The 16,924-nt window shown below is 37.5% G+C and overlaps 1 non-coding gene across 1 annotated transcript; it reads left to right on the top strand.

Annotated features, from left to right (window-relative positions):
- The first annotated feature begins 12,578 nt into the window (after window positions 1-12,578).
- Window positions 12,579-12,650, top strand: TRNAQ-UUG (transfer RNA glutamine (anticodon UUG)). The gene has a single exon. It is a non-coding gene; the product is annotated as a tRNA-Gln (tRNA).
- The last annotated feature ends 4,274 nt before the right edge of the window (window positions 12,651-16,924 follow it).

Raw genomic sequence — 16,924 nt, 5'->3', positions numbered from 1 at the left:
CGAATTAGTATAGGTCGGTTTCAGGTTTCATGAGTACGTGTGCTTTCAAGAATAGGTTAATAGTTATTCGGGTCAGGTTTCGAGTTACGGATAAAAATGACAGCCATACTTACGAGTTAAAAAACATGGTATTGTTAGATAATAAAGCATTATCTAGTAGATTGTATTTTTAGATAGTGAGCTGGCGCCTAAATTTTGGTAGTGATTTATGTAGAAACTTGATTAAAGCATTTATTAGGTGACTTCTAACTATCGAATATGGTTAACTTTAAAATGATTAGTCGTTTGAAACTTAAATTTTATTTGTTGAAAAAAGTGACTTCCAGACTGATGGATTCGTCCGCAATATATACTTGGGTTTGATCCACTATCTTAAAGGAATATGTGTGCATGGACAAAAGTTCTCTAGTGGTCTAACATGTATTTCTAAACTCTAATCATTTAAGGTTTCTAAATATGATATTAAGAAAGTGTGTAATGATCTCATAAATATAAAAATTAAATAATGAATAAAAGAATTAAAAAAAAGGTGTAAGACTCAAAGTTATTTAATTTGATTGATAAAAAAACACACACACCATTCACCTACTGATCAAGTTGTGACCAGCCCCGAGTTCGATTATTGAGCCCATAAAAAGAACATTAGTTTATATTATTATTTTTTAATTAGTTACACGTTTTATAGATATTGGATATATGACTACATAAAAAGAACTTTGTATAGTTCCGCTTTAACAACTAGTTGCCGATCAATCAGCGACGTTGATCTTATCTTTAAGCTGCTATCGTTTGGTTCTCATAAGTCAAGTCCCTTCGGTCAGCTCGCTCATGTGATCCTTCCTTTTCTTCCCTAACGCTCAGAGTTGTTTTGGTTTGAGAAAGGAGCACCGACCGAGCGCCCAATATAACAACCATGGTTGAATCCTAATCCCAATTGTTGAAATCGTATACCATGTAACAAACAATATAAAATTCCAAACCAAACGAAATGCCTGTTTTGCAAGTTAAGATGGTACAATTAGGTTTTATTGTTCACACACACATGTAGGGGGCATGCTCAGATAGAACATCATATTTGAGAACAATAAGAACCACATCTACACCATATGTTTTTCCACATGAAAAAAATCAATGCAATAACATTTTTGTTTCGCAATGAAACATCGTGTGCAATTCAGTAAAAAACCTAGAAAAATCGACACGGTGGCCATAACGTAAAGAAGTAAAACTTTACACTATATTGTAAGAAAAGATGACTACACTACACGATAAAGACACTACTAGAAAATATGGCTTTAATGACACACAACTTATGACAAACGCTAATTAATGACATGCTAAAGCTTGTGTCATAAAAATAATGTCATCTTTTTTAAATTATGAATAATTTATGACGCGCATTTTTTTGTGTCATTGTTTAAGTGTCATAACAAAAAATTTGAAAATAAAGAGTACACAAAAACAACATGAGTGTCATCTTATACCTGTAAATAATTATATCCATCTCATACCCACTCATGTAACCCTAATATCCATCCCCATCTCTCTCTGCAACACATATCGCCGCCTCTCTTCACAACCCAATGAAACTGTAATATTTCTGCATCCAAACTCACTCTCTCTTCACAATCAAATGGCCAGCAACAATCCAAACCACTGCCGTTGAAGAGGAACACGCCGGAGCACAAATCCCTCCGAACATCGAGGTTGAAGAAGCTGTTCTAATGAATGTGAAAGTGCTAAATCGTTTTAATTTCTCTTTTTGCCTCTATTCACAACGGATTCATTCTAATTTCACCGTTCACGATGAGCCTCTTCTCACGCCACTAATTTTAGGTATACTTGTTCTGTTGATTCTGTTTAGTTATATAGTCATTCAGTTTGGTAATTAATGACCTAAATTCAACCACCCTAATTTATGAAATGATTGTCAGAGATTATAGGAGAAAAATAATGCTTGAAAGTGATTGAAATTGGTTATTGGTGTTATTGATTAGGGTTTATGAGAATGAATGCTTACACATTATCTGGTTTGACTATGTGTTATCTCGATCTAGGGTTTTTTTGATGGTGAATATTTTTAGGATTTAGTTACTATTTATGCAACTTAATCTTGTGTTGTGAACTTCTTTTTGTATAGTTTTTGGGGCTTGTAGTACTCGCAGCCTGGGCTGTTGACATATATGATCCAATATGCATATTTGAAACTCTTGTTTTGGTTCGATATGTGTTTTTAATTGCTATATGTCTATGTGAGCCGACCAATTGTTGATCTCGTTGTTTAGCCAGCAAGTTTATTTAGTTATCACTTTAGTATTTGCTGATTATTTTTCAAATAAAGTATTTTCTTTAACTAATTGGAATTAAAAATGACAATTAGGTCCTTGTGTGACTTCCTTGAACTGTTGATGATCTTTGGTTCTAGGTATAAGTTTATTTTGGATATGCTTATGTTAGAAATCAGTTACATATCTTTTGGCTTTCTTACTTATTTGGTAGTCTACTTTCTGTTTGTTTAAATTTGTTTATTTTGAGCACTAAGGCGTCACACAAGATCAGGAAAAAAAAACAAAACTCATACCTCACCTAAAGCCACTTACTGGTAAACACAAAATCATAATTATCATAAATATAACTATCATGTACTCTCTTTTGTATATGAATACAAGTACGGCTGTTTAAAAAGTTTGTGGCTTGCAGCTCGATTGAAAATAGCTCAAAAAAAGCTAGAATCTAAACGAGCTGGCTCGGCTCCGCTCAATTTCTAAACGAGCTGAGCTCAAGGCACGATTGGCTCGGCTCACGGCTCGGTCTTCGCTCGGCTAGATGCATGACTTGTTTAGATTTAACCGTATGTTTTTATATATAATTATAATAATAATAGCCCATCAAAATAAGATTCAACAATAAATACAATGCATATATTTTGCCATTCGAGCTTTAAAACATCATTAAAAGATCAAATTTAAAACATATAATGTTATTAGTGTTGGAATATCGTATGCCCGAGACACGTAATTAGGTTAATGTGGCTAGTTGTGTTTGATCCAAGTCGGGTCATACCCAATAACGAGTTAGACACACACCAATTATATATTTGTTAAGATAAGATCTATAAAACAAATACAGAACACGATACATTCAGAAAATCGGGTTTCTGAATATTTACTTGAAAGTGTTAAATAAATTAATTGGTTAATTTATTTATTCAAATAATTATTATTGGAATAATTATTTAACTATGTATTCTTTTATAAAATGGTTTATAAAAGATGGGGTGTTTATATATTTTATAAAATATAAAATAAAAAAAAAAAAAAAAAAAAAAAAGATATAATTGGGGCCGGTTTTGGGTGGGCCCCACACCCCATAGTCTTGATCACATCATGTCATATATTTGGTAATGGATACATGATCATATATACCTAACATTATGGGTGTATGTTTATGTATGATGAAAATAAATGATGATCAAAAAGATAACATTATAAAAAAAAAAACTTTCAAGTAACAAAAACCAAAAAAAACTTCTTCCTTTCTTTCTTTCTTGTTTACGGCCAAAAGAAAAAGAAGGGCTCGGGTCTCGGTTTTTCGTGTTCAAGCTTCCTAGCATAGCTCGGTGTGTGTTGGAGGCTCGGGGTATATTCCGTTTGAGGGTTTTTCCTTTGAAAGTCTAGCATTCACATCATCATCTTCTTCAACCATCTACTAAACTCTTAAAGGGTTAAGAATGTAAGTGTTTACAAGCTTGATAGTTTAGCTTTTCCGTATCATTTGATCCTTGCTTCGGGTTTCTAGTAAATAGATTATTGGTAATCTTATAACATGAATAAATTAGGTTGTTCATGTACACATTTATATAAACTTGTAACATATATATAAACATGGGTACATATGTTTAGTTTGTAAATATCACGCTTCCGCCTTAATTGTGACTAGTTAAATGGTTAACTAAGCTTGTAAATTCCATAGAAACCCAACAAATGGCATCAAGAGCCGGGATACGGGAAACTAAGCTTCGGGTTCTCGGTTTTATTTTTTTTTCCCCTTGAAAGATTTTATACAAAAAATTAACATGCATGATTTTTTTTTGTATTTAATCTTGTTATTGTTTTTGGCTTTGTTCAAAAAAAAAAAAAAATAATAATAAAACCGAGTATATGGGCCGAAGCCCACTTTAATATGGTTATTGGGCTAACCGGAAATTAAAGGGAAAAGCTATATGGGCCGAAGCCCATTTTTGGTTAAATGGGCCGAGCCCATGAGTTTTTTTTTAATTGGGCCGAAGCCCATGTGTTTTGCACATGTGGGCCGAAGCCCATAATCACGTTATTGGGTCAAGCCCAAATTGGGTTGGGCTAGGCCCGATAAAGTCAAGGGGTTTTGGAACGGGTTCCTAAAACATAACGGGTTATGTTTGTTAATACTAGACCGAGCCGTAGACCAAGTGGATGTTTGTTTGTGGTTGATGTTGTGATTGTAGTTAATTATTCAAGTTTCGATTTGTAATAATTAATTAGGGGCAATTTTGTAATTTTGTAATTATTTATTCATATGGGTATGTAATAAATAGGTTATTTGTAATATCTTTATTTTATAGAAAAATGTATTAGGACATTTGTTTTGTAAAATAAAGAAGATTGCAAAATTGGAAGTTTGAGCCTTATTGGGCCGGGTATGGTGATAATGGGTCTCACAAGCCCATTAAAGGGATTCAAGCCCAAATGGACCTAAGCCCACCCAATGAGCCCAAATGGAAGCTTATGGAAGCTAAGGCCCAAGTTCAAGCCCAGTGGATCACAACGGGGTTGAAGAAGATGCTCGAAGCATTTGGATGCGGGATCGAGTGGGAGCTACAACATCCATGTGTCATGTGTCCCTTAGGATTGGACCTAAGACACACACTTGTTTCGGCTAACAAGTGTGGTCTAATTTAGTGGCTCGTGTCTAGTATAATTGTGTATGCTTGTTAATTGATTGTTTGATTGTGTGGTTGTTAGATATTAGGATATCAACTTCGTCACATAGAATTAATTAACAAAGCATAAAACGGGTTCTAATAATTATCGGTAATTACGTGACACATAGTTTAATAAAATGGATTTATTAACTAGCCGTCTCACGCCCATAATAAAATGGCTTTATTATAAATTAGAATTTTGAAAAATGGTTTCAAAATATCGTGTTACTAAATGCATGTTAGAACATGATTTAAAGTTTTACAACTAGAATTATTAAAACTAAAAATTCCCTTTTTAAAATTAAGGATAATAAGTTAAAACACCATCCTTTTGTATAACGCTTAACATATTAGTAAGCTCTTAGTGGGAAAAAGGTCACCTAACCGCGTAGAGTAAATTAATATGTTGAGGTAATATTGGCATATAAATGGGAAAAAGGTCACCTAACCGTTTGTATGTTAATATTACAAGTTGATACAAGTAGGACGACTTAAATTAGAACCATGTGAAGAGGGTCACCCAAGCATGGGGTCTAATAGGTGTTGATGGGATAAACATGCCGACACGAAATATGATTTCGAACCGGTCCCATAAACTCTAGAAGTTGCAAAAGGGTTTGCAATTGTTATGAATAACTACCTTGATAAACCGACAATGGGAAAAAGGTCACCTAACCGGAGTCGGGTTTATCGTTGGATTCTAGATTTTAATTATTAATTATATTTGGTATATATAAAAAGGGTATTAATAATTAAAAAGGTAAAACACTAAAATGAACTTAATTAAAATTCTGCAGATGGCCGCACACGTCGACGACAACATAATCCCTAACGTCCAAAATGTCTCTCTCCGATCTATTCTCGCTAAAGACCGTCTTAACCACAATAACTTTTCGGATTGGTTCCGAAATTTAAGGATTGTTCTAAAACAAGAAAAATTATATCATGTTTTGGAAACACCTATCCCCGAAGAACCGGAAGAGGGAAGTGAGGTCGAATATATGAATTGGGTCAAACTCACGGAAGATTCCATTCAAGTGTCATGCCTCATGTTGGCGACTATGGTTCCCGAAATCCAAAAGGATTTCGAAAACCATAATGCGTACGACATGATTACTCAACTTAAGGAAATGTTCCTTAAGCAATCAAGAGTTGAAAGGTTCGAAACGGTTCGAGCCTTGCATGCATGTAGAATGGATGATAATCAACCAGTTTCAACTTATGTACTTAAGATGAAAAGTTACATTGATCGCCTCGCCAAGCTCAATTGTCCCATCTCAAAAGAGTTAGCAACGGATTTGATCCTTAACTCTTTGTCGAAAAGGTTCGACACATTCGTGTTAAATTATAACATGAACGGGTGGGACAAAACCATTGGAGAACTTCACTCAATGCTTAAAACAGCCGAGGCGAGCATGGGCAAAAGGGTTTTACCCATGTTTGCGATCAATGAAGGTAGATCCAAGAATCGATCTCAACCCAATCTTAAGGCTAAGGTAGCCAAAAGAAAGGGTCCTCCTGTGCATCTTAAGGGTAAGGGCAAATCACCGGTTATGGCAAAGAAACAAAAGGTTATGGAACCGAGGGGTCATAAGGATGATCCTTGTTTTGGTTGTGGGGAGACCGGACACTGGAAACGCAATTGCCCGGTCTACCTAAAAGAGCTAAAAGACAAGAGGAATGCGGCGCATACCTCGGGTAATGTCTTTATGATTAATGTTGAGCTAAATCTTATTTCTTCTAACACATGGGTATTGGATACCGGATGTGGAACTCATATTTGCAATTGGTTGCAGGGGTTCAAAAAGAATGAAGACTTAAAGAAGGGCGAAGTGAATCTTTTCATGGGCAACGGTGCAAGGGTGCACGTGGTCGCTAGAGGAGACTTCACTTTATCGCTTCCAAGTGGTTTGGAAGTTGTTTTGAGAAATGTTTTGTATGCTCCTAGTTTGACTAGGAACATTATTTCTGTGCACCTTCTTAGACAATGTAATTTTGACTTTAAATTTGTAAGATCAGAAATGCATGTATCATCTAATGGTATCTTTTATTTTAAAGCTGTACCAAACAACGGTATTTATGAATTGGTTCATGATAATACCTTAAATAGCTCATTATATCAAACTTCTACTAAAAGACTCAAAAAGGATTTGAGTGATTCCTACATTTGGCATTGTCGCCTTGGACACATAAACAAGAATCGTATAAATACTCTCCAAAAGAAAGGTCTTTTGAAAACAAACGAGTTAGGTTCGTTTGATGAGTGTGAATCTTGTATTCAAGGCAAGATGACCAAAGAGCCTTTCAAAGGTACAAATGAAAGGGCTAAGGATTTGTTAGGTATCATACATACGGATGTATGCGGACCTTTCAAGCCAACTAGTAGGAATAGTGAAAGGTACTTCATTACCTTTACCGACGATTTTAGTCGATATGGGTATGTTTATCTAATGAAACACAAACATGAAGCCTTTGAAATGTTCAAAGAATTTCAAAATGAAGTACAAAATCAGCTCGACCGAACAATCAAGGTACTCCGCTCCGATAGAGGAGGCGAATACCTAAGTGAAGCTTTTCAAAGTCATCTTAGAGATTGTGGGATTATTTCACAGCTCACTCCTCCTGGAACTCCTCAACATAACGGAGTATCCGAAAGGAGGAATCGAACACTGTTGGACATGGTTCGATCAATGATGGCACGAAGCTCACTACCGCCATCATTTTGGGGATATGCGCTACTCACAGCGGCTCGTATTTTGAATATGGCCCCGACCAAAAAGGTGGATCGAATACCCTATGAAGTGTGGCATGGAAAGGTTCCATCCTTTTCATATTTAAGGGTATGGGGATGCATAGTTTATGTTAAACGTGACACCCCAAATAAACTTGAGGCTCGATCCATCAGGTGTATCTTCATAGGATACCCAAAGGATGATATAGGATATATATTCTATGATCCTAGTGAACAAAAAGTGTTTGTTTCACGCAAAGGATACTTCTTAGAAACTAGGTTCCTTATGGAAGGACCTAGTGAAAAGAGAGTGGAACTTGAAGAGGTTCAAGAATCACTGGATGATACACAGTTGGTCGATACTAGCTTTCAACACGAGGATGTTGAAGATGATCAAATGGTTGATCATACACACGTTGCTCGCAGATCTAATAGGATTAGTCGACCTCCCAAGAAATATGGATTTCTTGTGGATGATTGTTACTTGGTCGATTCAGATGAACCGATCTCCTACAAAGATGCTATGTCACAATCTGATTGTGACAAGTGGCTTGAAGCCATGAGCGCCGAGATGCAATCCATGCACGATAACCAAGTTTGGGAATTGGTTGATCGTCCACTTAACTCCAAAATGGTTGGATGTAAGTGGGTCTTCAAGAAGAAGACCGATATGCATGGAAATTTAGATACTTACAAAGCTCGACTTGTCGCAAAAGGTTTCACGCAAACTCAAGGGATTGATTATGATGAAACCTTCTCGCCGGTTGCGATGCTTAAGTCGATCAGGATATTATTTGCCATTGCAGCTCATTTTGATTATGAGATATGGCAAATGGATGTCAAGACCGCTTTTCTAAATGGATATCTTGAGGAAGATGTCCATATGGTTCAGCCTGAAGGTTTTGTCGATCCATCTAATCCTGATAAAGTATGTAAGTTAAGGAAATCAATCTACGGGTTGAAACAAGCATCACGGATGTGGAATCATCGTTTTAATGAAGAAATCAAAGCGTTTGGTTTCGTCCAAAACGGTGATGAGGCGTGTGTGTATAAATGGGCTAGTGGGAGTATAATCATGTTCCTTATTTTGTATGTCGATGATATACTTTTATTTGGAAATGATATACCAAGTATGGAAAGCGTTAAAACGTGGTTAAGTAGTCGTTTCTCAATTAAGGATCTTGGAGAAGCGACATATATCTTGGGAATAAAGGTCTATAGGGATAGAAAAAGGAAATTGATCGGACTTAATCAAAGTGCGTACATTGATAAAATCCTGAAAAGGTTCAGGATGGAAAACTCTAAGAAAGGTTTGGTACCTATTCCTAGAGGAACCGTGTTGAGCTCATCCCAAAGTCCTAGCTCTAAGGAAGAGCAGGATAGGATGAAGCATGTTCCTTATGCTTCGGCAATAGGATCTATTATGTATGCAATGATGTGCACCAGACCGGACGTCTCGTATGCTTTAAGCATAACGAGTAGATACCAGCACAACCCAGGTGACAGTCATTGGATGGCTGTCAAGAATATATTAAAATACCTTAGAAGGACTAAGGATATGTTTTTAATATATGGGTCTGGTGAGGAGGAACTCGTCGTAAAGGGTTACGTGGATGCGAGTTTCCAAACTGACCGAGATGATTCTCGGTCACAGTCGGGATATGTCTTCATTTTGAATGGAGGCGCTGTCTCTTGGAAGAGTTCGAAGCAGGATGTTGTCGCGTTATCCACTACAGAATCTGAGTACATCGCCGCTTCAATGGCAGCCCAAGAGGCTGCATGGATGAAAAAGTTCATCATGGATCTAGGGATTATCTCTACCATTCAGGAGCCCCTAGAGATATTCTGTGACAATGAGGGTGCTATTGCACAGATTAAGGAGCCTCGTGCTCATCAGAAAACGAGGCACATTGAGCGCAGATTCAACTACATAAGGGATGAAGTTGAAAAGAGAAAGATATGTATTCATAAAGTTCATACCGATCAAAATATTGCGGACCCACTCACGAAGCTCCTCGATAGGCCAAAGCATGAGGGTCATGTTTGTGCATTAGGACTTCGGTATTCTAGTGAGTGGATTTAATCTGTATTGAGTGTTTGTATAAGAACGAATGTAATGGGTATCTCATGAAAATTAATTATGTTTTAATTATTAAATGAGTTATGTTCTATATTTGCATGTTTAATCCATGAATGACTTATGTTGTTCTAAACGTCCGTAGTCGATCATGCTTATGGGAACAAGTATGAAGGTAAGACTATTATGAACCCGGATTGGTTGATATTCATGTGATGAATATAAGGCATAGGTTTGCCACCAAGGTTCATAGATATTTGTGGGATACAAATATTGGACATGATCCGCTCTCAAGGATCACTGCATAGAGTTAGTGCAACTGATCATAAGTAATCCTTGAGTAAAGGCGAGTATCATTGTGTCCTTTGACCTGAGATGCATATTGGATCTGGTCTTTTCATCAAGTCTGATAACTTGACTCTCTTCTTTGTTTTTCGGTAACACGATGACGTAAAAGAAAGAGCTCAGATATCATACGAGATGTCAACAAGGATGTATGCAGTCAAGATGGGATTTGTTCCTCTTATGTGTTGAGAGTTTAGATGTCTAAGGCCTGTTAAGTTAAATCAATGAGAGAATGATCAATCTGTGTCTCTTCGATTTGACAGGACATCTAGCAACAAAGGGATGTAATGATAAGACTTACCTATATCATATCAAGTATGGACTTGAAGGGGATGATGTTATTGAATGGCACTTAGTCAAACACACTAGGGATGGTGAACTGTTGTTAGGCGGTATTCACCATTAGCGTTAACTACCTATGAGTCTCGTGCAAGTGGGAGATTGTTGGAATATCGTATGCCCGAGACACGTAATTAGGTTAATGTGGCTAGTTGTGTTTGATCCAAGTCGGGTCATACCCAATAACGAGTTAGACACACACCAATTATATATTTGTTAAGATAAGATCTATAAAACAAATACAGAACACGATACATTCAGAAAATCGGGTTTCTGAATATTTACTTGAAAGTGTTAAATAAATTAATTGGTTAATTTATTTATTCAAATAATTATTATTGGAATAATTATTTAACTATGTATTCTTTTATAAAATGGTTTATAAAAGATGGGGTGTTTATATATTTTATAAAATATAAAATAAAAAAAAAAAAAAAAAAAAAGATATAATTGGGGCCGGTTTTGGGTGGGCCCCACACCCCATAGTCTTGATCACATCATGTCATATATTTGGTAATGGATACATGATCATATATACCTAACATTATGGGTGTATGTTTATGTATGATGAAAATAAATGATGATCAAAAAGATAACATTATAAAAAAAAAAACTTTCAAGTAACAAAAACCAAAAAAAACTTCTTCCTTTCTTTCTTTCTTGTTTACGGCCAAAAGAAAAAGAAGGGCTCGGGTCTCGGTTTTTCGTGTTCAAGCTTCCTAGCATAGCTCGGTGTGTGTTGGAGGCTCGGGGTATATTCCGTTTGAGGGTTTTTCCTTTGAAAGTCTAGCATTCACATCATCATCTTCTTCAACCATCTACTAAACTCTTAAAGGGTTAAGAATGTAAGTGTTTACAAGCTTGATAGTTTAGCTTTTCCGTATCATTTGATCCTTGCTTCGGGTTTCTAGTAAATAGATTATTGGTAATCTTATAACATGAATAAATTAGGTTGTTCATGTACACATTTATATAAACTTGTAACATATATATAAACATGGGTACATATGTTTAGTTTGTAAATATCACGCTTCCGCCTTAATTGTGACTAGTTAAATGGTTAACTAAGCTTGTAAATTCCATAGAAACCCAACAATTAGTTCTACAGTTACAAATTTTATATAAACATCATATAATGCCATTCGAGCTTACAATATGTTGACTTGCAACAGGAAAAGGACAGTTGAGATAGCTATATGGCCTGAAATGGCACATTTGATGGGAGACGATACAGTTCCAAAAGACATTATCGCAATTATAGCCACGATGGCAACAGCGTACCACGGTTAGCATATCTTATCACAGGAAAAAAGGTCATCATATCATTGAAATAGGCTACAAAAAATGTAAAGTCACATGCAGGGCCTGTTTATATTGCTGAAACTGCATTGCAGTGACTAGCATTTGGCTAGGTGAAAACACTTCCTAAACACTTTAGCAGAGACAATAAACTAGAACAGTTTATTAGAGTATAAATAATCTGTTATATCACTAACTTTTACAAGGGAAGCACTATATGATAATGTAATAATTCAACATCTAATCAAGTTAATCACTTATTTAACCACATGAAAAACAATCTATTATATCACTAACTCGTTTATAATAAATTAAAATTATAATTATTAGTTTCTTGTAACTTGTGTTAAATGTAGGTTCTTATTGATTGAGTTTCAAGTTATAGAAGTAGGTGATGTACTACTTGTGTGATCCTTAAATCAACAGAGTTACTTAAGGTATTACTTATTATTGTTGTTGTCATTATTATTATTATTATTATTATTATTATTATTATTGTTATTGTTATTGTTATTATTATTATTATATGTTCCTATTCTAATAATAATGGTGTACAACATGTTTGACTGATATTTCTCATGGATATATATTCATTTTTGAAAAGACCAAAAAGGATAACAAAAATCTATTCATGATGCAGGTATAATGTTTTGAAGAAAAAACTGACTGATTATAAGGTTTCTGAAGAGTAGCAAAACAATCTACTTCAATACTTACAGAAAAAAGAAAATGAATATATACGCATTCAGAAAATGGGCGATTATCAGGTATGCATCAACTATTATGATCGATCTGCATATTCAAGTGTAGTATAAAGGTGTTATACTGGTTCTATGGTGTAGTGGTTAGCACTCTGGACTTTGAATCCAGTGACCCGGGTTCGACTCCCGATAGGACCTATGAAATACCAACTTGAGTTATATAATATATATATATATATATATATTATAAATATACATATAAATATACGTGTATATATATGTATATATTTTTTAAACACATAAAATCATGACACGCATAACTGCGTGTCGTAAATGTGTGTCATAAATGTATGTCGTAAATGTGTGTCACAAAAAGATGACAAGCGAATGCATGTCATATTCCATTTATGACATGGGCTTCAATGACACGCACTTGCGTGTCATATGTACCCTTTTATGACGCACATTGCATGTCATTAAAGGTGTTTTTTCTAGTAGTGAGAAAATTCATGTTATCCTATAAAAGAATTTTGTATTCTTCACTAACTCAACTCATATTTTACGTGAGACATATTCGCCCATATATAACAAGTGCTTTTAGACGCATCATATAACTAACTTCTAATGTGTCGTTGTAAAACATTTTAAACGCACTGTTATATTCAACTTCATTTTAACTTTTTTTAGTATTTTCTATATTAGTCAATAATAATTTATACCGATAATATATCTGTAGGTTCCCTGGATGGATCGCACGAGATATCTCGATCTACTCAGGTGCGGAATCCCTGCGTAGGTCGTTACGAGCGTATAACACACGAATAGATCAAACACGATACGATAAACAAACACGTTATATTATAACCGAACACGTGATATAATCACTGTTACAGACTCTCGTCCTCACGTTACAATGAACTCGACTAACAACTGAAAACGAACTAACTCGAACAACCCTAAAAGCCAAGCCGTAACACGTTATAAAAATACACGACAACTTCGCCTGATATGTTCAGGCGAAGTTGTCCATAACTTCGCTTGTCTAACAAGTTCGCCTAGGCGAACTTGTTAACAACTTCGCTTAAGACATATATAAAACATAATTAACATTACAGACTCGATTACAGACACTAGACTATGAACTACTGACATTATGCACCAACAGACTCCCCCTTGGCAGTAGCTTCATGTCTTGATCTTCAAGCACGTGTCTTGTAACCTTCACTCTCTTGGTCTTCATGCATGTACTCCTTCTCTCACACATACCGTGAGGCGAACTTGTTAACAACTTCGCTTAAGACATATATAAAACATAATTAACATTACAGACTCGATTACAGACACTAGACTATGAACTACTGACATTATGCACCAACAGACTCCCCCTTGGCAGTAGCTTTATGTCTTGATCTTCAAGCACGTGTCTTGTAACCTTCACTCTCTTGGTCTTCATGCATGTACTCCTTCTCTCACACATACCGTGACTACTCGATGATATTTCCTCGCTTCGTCTTTCCAAGCAGGAATATAGAATATCTTCTTTTCATTTAACACCTGCAGATCAGCTTTCGATAAATTAACAAGATGCATCGGATCATACACTCTTAGCACTTCTTGTTCGTCTTCGTCTTCCATCACGGCTTCAGCAGTCTGGCAATCTACATACCACCATTTAAGGTTCTTCAACACATCCTTGGGCATTGTCTTCATCGGCACATCTTTAAGACACCGAATCGGCTTATACTTCATCACCATCCAAGGTTTGCCATCTGCTCTCATTCCCCTTTCCTTATCTTCCACTAGCTTTCCCTTCTGTGGCTTTAATAACTCAAACTTCTTTTCTTTAATACTTTCTTTCCATACTATCTTCCCAATAACTCTGGCCATGTTGTCGTCGCTTCTATTAATTAACCCCAATCTAGCCAAATCCTTCACCTCACATTCAGGCAATGTATTGAGAGATCTCAACGTCCTCTTAAAGTATTGTATCCCATCATATCTTTTCACCACGAACACTTTTAGCTGTTCATCATATAGCCAACAGATAATCCCTTTCTTTGACTCAGCGTACCCTTTAATATTATAACTTTTCTTGAACATTGTGGGTACCACTGGCTTCTTCGTTTTGATAAACCAATGAGCATAGCCTTCCTTCCACCTAGGCTGCTCCTCCCATTCAGTCTCATCATTTGCCATCTCATTACCCATATCGGCTTTCTCAACATCTGGGATCTCGTGTTCAACATTTTCCTCAATTATCTCACCCTCTTCAATCTCATCTTCAATCACAATTTCTGCACCAATATTTTCAATCTCTTCGACTGGTAGAACATCATCATCAAACATCACATCATCATCTAATATATCATCATCTAATTCCTTCAAGGCATCGATCACATCATCCTCGTCATCAACCATCACCACATCATTACCACCAGAACCGCCAGCTGCACCTGCAGACTCCCCCTGAGCTGTGGAAGTCCCAAGAGCTTGAGTAGTTCTTGGCAACTCACCACCTGCACCTTTCGATGCATTGGGATCATCGTCTTTGTCATTCTTCTTCTTTGTCCTGAGCTCGTCGCCTTTACAGCTCATCTCCCCCTGAGATGCCAAGAACTCCTTCATAGCATCTATAATTTTCCCATGTTCAATCAGGAGGGACGACTGTAGTTGATTTTCTGCTACTAGGCGCTGAATAGCCTGGGTCTGGATAAGATTGATTCTGGATTGCTCTGCCACGACCCGCTCAAGTGCAGCTATTCTCTCTGAGTCTGATAGGGTTGCATCGAAATCGAACCTCACGTGAGATATGTCTTGAGTATACTGAGGAGGGATTTCGAATGAAACCGGGACATCAGAAGCAGTTGTGGACGTAACCGCAGGTGGTATCGTGACCGACAACCCTGCAGTTGCAACGACTGTCGACTCAACAAATTATGCAACCACTTCTGAAGGAGTAAGAGTTGGAGGTGGTAAAGACACAATCTCCGGAGACGTCAGCTGGAAAGAAGATGATGTAGCCACCACGGGAACATCCGCGGCGCTTAAACTTGTAACTTGTACTGATGTAGGGACAATTGACATACCGGACAGTGAGGCCGGAGCGAAACGTACGACTCGTGAACTCTCACCTGCTCCCATACCTGCACCTGTCCTGTCCCTTCTTGAACGTCTGATCAACCTATGAATATCTTCTTCTTCTTCTGACTCACTGTCGTCATTTGTTCTCTTTCTCTTCCCATACGTCCTCTCTTGAGTCACTATCATACGTCTCGCCTCATCCATTACATCATCAAAATCTGAGTCAGCCACCGTCGTAGCTGCTCGGGTAACATCCACCGTCGAGACTTGTGCTACCGAGACCTGTACATCTTCATGAGGATCAACTCGGTCCATATCGAAGTAGCCTTGACCTCCAAACACTTCATCAAGGTCTATGTTTTCTTCAGCTGACACAACAGGCGCAGCAGGTACATCTTGAGGTGCTCCCGCCTGTTGTGGTCGAGGATCTCGAAACTCGTCCCCATTAGCAGGAACATACTCCGGGTTGATTAAATACCCAAACAGTGGAGTATGCCTGGGACGCAGCTCAGGTTTGCTCCTCGCGCTCGATGTCCGGCATTGAGCAAAGATACGCTTGCTCACATTCTCCATGTATCTGATTGGGCGTCGTTGAGGCAACGTGGGAGCCACATGATTCAAGATCATCTGAAGAAATCTTGGATACATGAGGAATCTCTCACGTGCCATCGCCCTTCTCTGACGATCAAGTTCATAGAAGACCATCTGACTAAAGCTATAGCGCTTATTATATGTCAGAGCAGTCATTGCTGACTGCATGGTCGCGCCCATTCCGTCAGTGCCAGCCTTCCTCCCTGACATGCAGACAATCATTACGTGCATGAGGAAGCGCCACTGATCGAGCAGGAACCCCTTCCTCCTCTGTGTGTCGCCCAACGGACCAGAATAGCCCATTCGTAAAAACGCTCCATCCCGAAAAGGAGCCACAAAGTCCGTCGGGTCATCCCTGGTCTCATTCCCGAAACGTAAAGCCACCCTGATTTGTTCAGAAGAGAACTGAACTTCTTGATTGTTGACGGTTGCTCGCATAACCGGGGGCTCGACACGGCAATCGTATTCCACCGTCTGCCAAAAATCCTCAATATTGGGTAAGGATATCGGCAGAGTAGTTGTGATCGCGTGGAATATCCGCGAGCGAAGGAGGAATGTAATAATCTCGCGGTAATCCTCCACACCACTCGCATCTGGGTCTAAGGTAATGTACATGTTGTGCCCAGGGAAGAATTGTCTCTGGTTATCTCCCCCTTCATCGCCACCAGCACCTCCAGCACCAGCAACAGCAGCCATATCTGCAACAAACGAACCAAGTTAGATAAACGTTAAGGCATAACACAAGTTCGCTTGTTACCATGAGCGAAGTTGTGATAAAATCTGTATAGGCGAAGTTAAAG

Source organism: Bidens hawaiensis, unplaced genomic scaffold (genome assembly GCF_021521415.1).
Source record: "Bidens hawaiensis isolate Kalapana, Puna unplaced genomic scaffold, B.hawaiensis_p1.1 tig00003781_1, whole genome shotgun sequence".
In the NCBI taxonomy this organism is placed as follows: domain Eukaryota; kingdom Viridiplantae; phylum Streptophyta; class Magnoliopsida; order Asterales; family Asteraceae; genus Bidens; species Bidens hawaiensis.
Note: the sequence above shows the minus strand (reverse complement) of the source record. Positions and strands in the feature narration are given on the sequence as shown.